The sequence below is a fragment of the Oncorhynchus nerka genome, linkage group LG7 (assembly GCF_034236695.1).
Source record: "Oncorhynchus nerka isolate Pitt River linkage group LG7, Oner_Uvic_2.0, whole genome shotgun sequence".
NCBI classification, from domain to species: Eukaryota; Metazoa; Chordata; class Actinopteri; order Salmoniformes; family Salmonidae; genus Oncorhynchus; species Oncorhynchus nerka.
Genome location: NC_088402.1, coordinates 75,349,747 through 75,355,746, shown reverse-complemented (window position 1 = coordinate 75,355,746; position 6,000 = coordinate 75,349,747). Strand labels below are relative to the sequence as shown.

General features: G+C 57.4%; 1 protein-coding gene across 1 annotated transcript in view; it reads right to left on the bottom strand.

The window, feature by feature from the left end:
• LOC115125041 (plexin-A2-like) overlaps window positions 1–6,000 on the bottom strand; it is a 522,986-nt gene that overhangs the window by 425,013 nt on the left and 91,973 nt on the right. The gene's annotated exons all lie outside the window — the stretch shown is intronic.

The following is a 6,000-nucleotide window of genomic DNA, read 5'->3' as shown; positions in this document are numbered from 1 at the left end:
GAAAACATAGTCTGGGCTGCAGTGGGAGAAAACAGGGACTGGGGCTGCAGTGGGAGAAAACAGGGACTGGGGCTGCAGTGGGAGTAAACAGTGACTGGGGCTTCAGTGGGAGAAAACAGTGACTGGGGCTGCAGTGGGAGTAAACAGTGACTGGGGCTTCAGTGGGAGTAAACAGTGACTGGGGCTGCAGTGGGAGAAAACAGGGACTGGGGCTGCAGTGGGAGAAAACAGGGACTGGGGCTGCAGTGGGAGTAAACAGTGACTGGGGCTGCAGTGGGAGAAAACAGGGACTGGGGCTGCAGTGGGAGAAAACAGGGACTGGGGCTGCAGTGGGAGAAAACAGGGACTGGGGCTGCAGTGGGAGAAAACAGGGACTGGGGCTGCAGTGGGAGAAAACAGGGACTGGGGCTGCAGTGGGAGAAAACAGTGACTGGGGCTGCAGTGGGAGAAAACAGGGACTGGGGCTGCAGTGGGAGAAAACAGGGACTGGGGCTGCAGTGGGAAAAACAGGGACTGGGGCTGCAGTGGGAGAAAACAGGGACTGGGGCTGCAGTGGGAGAAAACAGGGACTGGGGCTGCAGTGGGAGAAAACAGGGACTGGGGCTGCAGTGGGAGAAAACAGTGACTGGGGCTGCAGTGGGAGAAAACAGGGACTGGGGCTACAGTGGGAGAAAACAGTGACTGGGGCTGCAGTGGGAGAAAACAGGGACTGGGGCTTCAGTGGGAGAAAACAGGGACTGGGGCTGCAGTGGGAGTAAACAGTGACTGGGGCTGCAGTGGGAGAAAACAGGGACTGGGGCTGCAGTGGGAGAAAACAGTGACTGGAGTTGCAGTGGGAGAAAACAGGGACTGGGGCTGCAGTGGGAGAAAACAGGGACTGGGGCTGCAGTGGGAGAAAACAGGGACTGGGGCTTCAGTGGGAGAAAACAGGGACTGGGGCTACAGTGGGAGAAAACAGGGACTGGGGCTTCAGTGGGGCTTCAGAAAAACAGGGACTGGGGCTGCAGTGGGAGAAAACAGTGACTGGGGCTTCAGTGGGAGAAAACAGGGACTGGGGCTACAGTGGGAGAAAACAGGGACTGGGGCTGCAGTGGGAGAAAACAGGGACTGGGGCTGCAGTGGGAGAAAACAGGGACTGGGGCTGCAGTGGGAGAAAACAGGGACTGGGGCTGCAGTGGGAGAAAACAGGGACTGGGGCTGCAGTGGGAGTAAACAGGGACTGGGGCTGCAGTGGGAGAAAACAGTGACTGGGGCTGCAGTGGGAGAAAACAGGGACTGGGGCTACAGTGAAAGAAAACAGGGACTGGGGCAGGGACTAGCATGCATGACACACAGGGATGGAGTTACAGTAACCCCCTAAACAAACACGCTACCAAGCAGCCTCATCCTCTCCCCTCCTTCCCCTATCTCTTTGTCATGTATGGGTCAGGCTCCACGGCTCCACGGCTCAACACACAGGCTTCTGGGCTTTTCTCTCCTAGCCAGTCAGTCAGCCAGCCAGCGGGGCAGTGGACCGAGGAGCGGCGTCTCTCGGTGTGCCTCCCAATATCCTGGTTAATTCATCCCCCATGCTGTGGCTGTGAGAGAGGATATGGTGGCACCAGCACCAGACAGCCATGATGGTTTGCTTAGCAAGACATTGTCATAAATGAAGGCAGAGATATTATGTGAAGAGAAGACACATTCTCTATGTGAGGAATGCAGCAGGGATATGGAAAGGAAACTCTGAACATTACTGTACACACCAGAGTGGAGAGAACCGTGTTCTACTATCTAACTCAATTTAACCATGTGGAACAAAAGGTCTAAATGATTAAGTATCTCAAACAAGGGGGATTACGCCGAATGAGTCTTCTTCAATTTCACATCCTTATTGGGGCACAGATTCAATTAAGAATAAATAGATGAAGAAACCATAACCCAGCCGGTCCATTGGTGTTGTCTCTAGGGGCGAGGGAAACAGAGAGCGAGGGAAACAGAGGGTGAGGGAAACAGAGAGCGAGGGAAACAGAGGGCGAGGGAAACAGAGAGCGAGGGAAACAGAGGGCGAGGGAAACAGAGAGCGAGGGAAACAGAGGGCGAGGGAAACAGAGAGCGAGGGAAACAGAGAGTGAAGGAAACAGAGAGCGAGGGAAACAGAGGGCGAGGGAAACAGAGGGCGAGGGAAACAGAGAGCGAGGGAAACAGAGGCGAGGGAAACAGAGGGCGAGGGAAACAGAGGGTGAGGGAAACAGAGGGCGAGGGAAACAGAGGGCGAGCAGAAACAGGTAGAAAGATGCTCTTACCAGCACAACTGTTATTTTCTCTCTCTATCCCGCTATCGTTCTCGCGCTCTCCTTCTCCCAATCTCCACCCCTGCCTCTTTCTTCCTCCCTCTCTCTCCATCTCTCTCTCTCCTTCCCCCACTCTCCACCCCTACCTCTTTCTCCCTCCCTCTCTCTCCATCTCTCTCTCTCCTTCCCCCCCACTCTCCACCCCTACCTCTTTCTTCCTCCCTCTCTCTCCATCTCTCTCTCACCTTCCCCCACTCTCCACCCCTACCTCTTTCTTTCTTCCTCCCTCTCTCTCCATCTCTCTCTCTCTCATTCCCCCACTCTCCACCCCTACCTCTTTCTTCCTCCCTCTCTCTCCATTTCTCGCTCACCTTCCCCACTCTCCACCCCTACCTCTTTCTTCCTCCCTCTCTCTCCATCTCTCTCTCACCTTCCCCCACTCTCCACCCCTACCTCTTTCTTTCTTCTTCACTCTCTCTCCATCTCTCTCTCTCCTTCCCCCACTCTCCACCCCTACCTCTTTCTTCCTCCCTCTCTCTCCATCTCTCTCTCTCCTTCCCCCACTCTCCACCCCTACCTCTTTCTTCCTCCCTCTCTCTCCATCTCTCTCTCTCCTTCCCCCACTCTCCACCCCTACCTCTTTCTTTCTTCTTCACTCTCTCTCCATCTCTCTCTCTCCTTCCCCACTCTCCACCCCTACCTCTTTCTTCCTCCCTCTCTCTCCATCTCTCGCTCACCTTCCCCCACTCTCCACCCCTACCTCTTTCTTCCTCCCTCTCTTTCCTTCCCCACTCTCCACCCCTACCTCTTTCTTCCTCCCTCTCTCTCCATCGCTCTCTCTCCTTTCCCCACTCTCCACCCCTACCTCTTTCTTCCTCCCTCTCTCTCCATCTCTCGCTCACCTTCCCCCACTCTCCACCCCTACCTCTTTCTTCCTCCCTCTCTCTCCATCTCTCGCTCACCTTCCCCCACTCTCCACCCCTACCTCTTTCTTCTGCCCTCTCTCTCCATCTCTCTCTCTCCTTCCCCCACTCTCCACCCCTACCTCTTTCTTCCTCCCTCTCTCTTCATATCTCGCTCACCTTCCCTCTAATCCTCTCTCTAGGAGTGACAGCTGGTGTTTTTAGGAGGACTGGATCTGTCCTGCTCCGGCCCATGTGACAGAGGCCCACACTGTCACTCAAGCTGTGACAGTTCCCAGGGGGGAGGAGCCAAGGCGCAGCTGACAAATCCCACAATCTGCTTCCATACACTAGGAGGATCCATGACGCATAGTACCACCATGACCAATGGCAATTGATTGGATTGATACAGTAAGGCACATTTCCAGATGCTCAAAGAGCTTTATATAACAACGTACAGGAAAAACTCACCTCACAAACCACCATCAACATCATTGACATGCAGCAAGGCAGCCTCGACAGCAGCCCAACACAGGGAGCCCTTCTAGACCACACATACATCACTCAACTGTTAAATAGGTCTATTTCAATACCAAAACAGTGCTGACTGTGTAATGCCAGGTTAACCATATGATGAAGTAGCCTACTCTCCACCACGCAACACGCTCCAATTTCTGCAACATCATTATAATATTCCCATGTATAATAGGCACCTGATCCACTAGGTGCTCTATAAGCTGCTTGTTTTGGTGGCGGTGGGGTGAAATATGCCATGACAAGAGGACTGTCGGCCCTTAAAGCTACAGTCTGGATCTAACAATCTATTCAAATGTCATTTTCATTCAAAACAATTATGCTTTTTTTCAAATGCCAGACGGGAGCTTTAACCGACAGCATTGTCTGGCCGCTCCAGCAGAGACAGAGGCTGGGTTTTGTGTGGGCCTGCTCTCTCTAGCCTCCCCCTCTCTCTGGGTTGCAGGAATAAAGGTCCCTATTAAAATTAATGGGCCAGTGGAGGTTATTCAGCACGGCCGCAATGAACAGAGCTTCTTCCACAAGGGGTAACATAATGAGCACTACAGAGGAACGACACCCCTGCCCCCCTACGCCCTGCCAATCTACACCCACTGCCCCCCTACGCCCTGCCAATCTAGACCCACTGCCCCCCTACGCCCTGCCAATCTACACCCACTGCCCCCTACGCCCTGCCAATCTAGACCCACTGCCCCCTACGCCCTGCCAATCTACACCCCTGCCCCCTACGCCCTGCCAATCTACACCCACTGCCCCCTACGCCCTGCCAATCTACACCCCTGCCCCCTACGCCCTGCCAATGTACACCCACTGCCCCCTACGCCCTGCCAATCTAGACCCACTGCCCCCTACGCCCTGCCAATCTACACCCCTGCCCCCCTACGCCATGCCAATCTACACCCACTGCCCCCTACGCCCTGCCAATCTAGACCCACTGCCCCCTACGCCCTGCCAATCTACACCCCTGCCCCCTACGCCCTGCCAATCTACACCCACTGCCCCCTACGCCCTGCCAATCTAGACCCACTGCCCCCTACGCCTGCCAATCTACACCCCTGCCCCCTACGCCCTGCCAATCTACACCCACTGCCCCCTACGCCCTGCCAATCTAGACCCACTGCCCCCTACGCCCTGCCAATCTACACCCACTGCCCCCTACGCCCTGCCAATCTAGACCCACTGCCCCCCTACGCCCTGCCAATCTACACCCCTGCCCCCTGCCCTGCCAATCTACACCCTGCCCCCCTACGCCCTGCCAATCTAGACCCCTGCCCCCTACGCCCTGCCCCCTGCCAATCTACACCCCTGCCCCCCTGCCAATCTACGCCCCCTGCCACTCTACACCCCTGCCCCACTACGCCCTGCCAATCTACACCCCTGCCCCACTACGCCCTGCCACTCTACACCCCTGCCCCACTACGCCCTGCCACTCTACACCCCTGCCCCCTACGCCCTGCCAATCTACACCCCTGCCCCCTACGCCCTGCCACTCTACACCCCTGCCCCACTGCCCTGCCACTCTACACCCCTGCCCCCTACGCCCTGCCACCCTACACCCCTGCCCCCTACGCCCTGCCACTCTACACCCCTGCCCCCTACGCCCTGCTAATCTACACCCCTGCCCCCTACGCCCTGCCACTCTACACCCCTGCCCCCTACGCCCTGCCAATCTACACCCCTGCCCCCCTACGCCCTGCCAATCTACACCCCTGCCCCCTACGCCCTGCCACTCTACACCCCTGCCCCCTACGCCCTGCCAATCTACACCCCTGCCCCCTACGCCCTGCCAATCTACACCCCTGCCCCCCTACGCCCTGCCAATCTACACCCCTGCCCCCTACCCCCCAATCTACCCCTACGCCCTGCCAATCTACACCCCTGCCCCCTACGCCCTGCCAATCTACACCCCTGCCCCCTACGCCCTGCCAATCTACACCCCTGCCCCCTACGCCCTGCCAATCTACACCCCTGCCCCCTACGCCCTGCCAATCTACACCCCTGCCCCCTACGCCCTGCCAATCTACACCCCTGCCCCCTACGCCCTGCCAATCTACACCCACTGCCCCCTACGCCCTGCCAATCTAGACCCCTGCCCCCTACGCCCTGCCCCCTACGCCCTGCCAATCTACACCCACTGCCCCCTACGCCCTGCCAATCTAGACCCACTGCCCCCTATGCCCTGCCAATCTACACCCACTGCCCCCTACGCCCTGCCAATCTAGACCCACTGCCCCCTACGCCCTGCCAATCTAGACCCCTGCCCCCTACGCCCTGCCAATCTAGACCCCTGC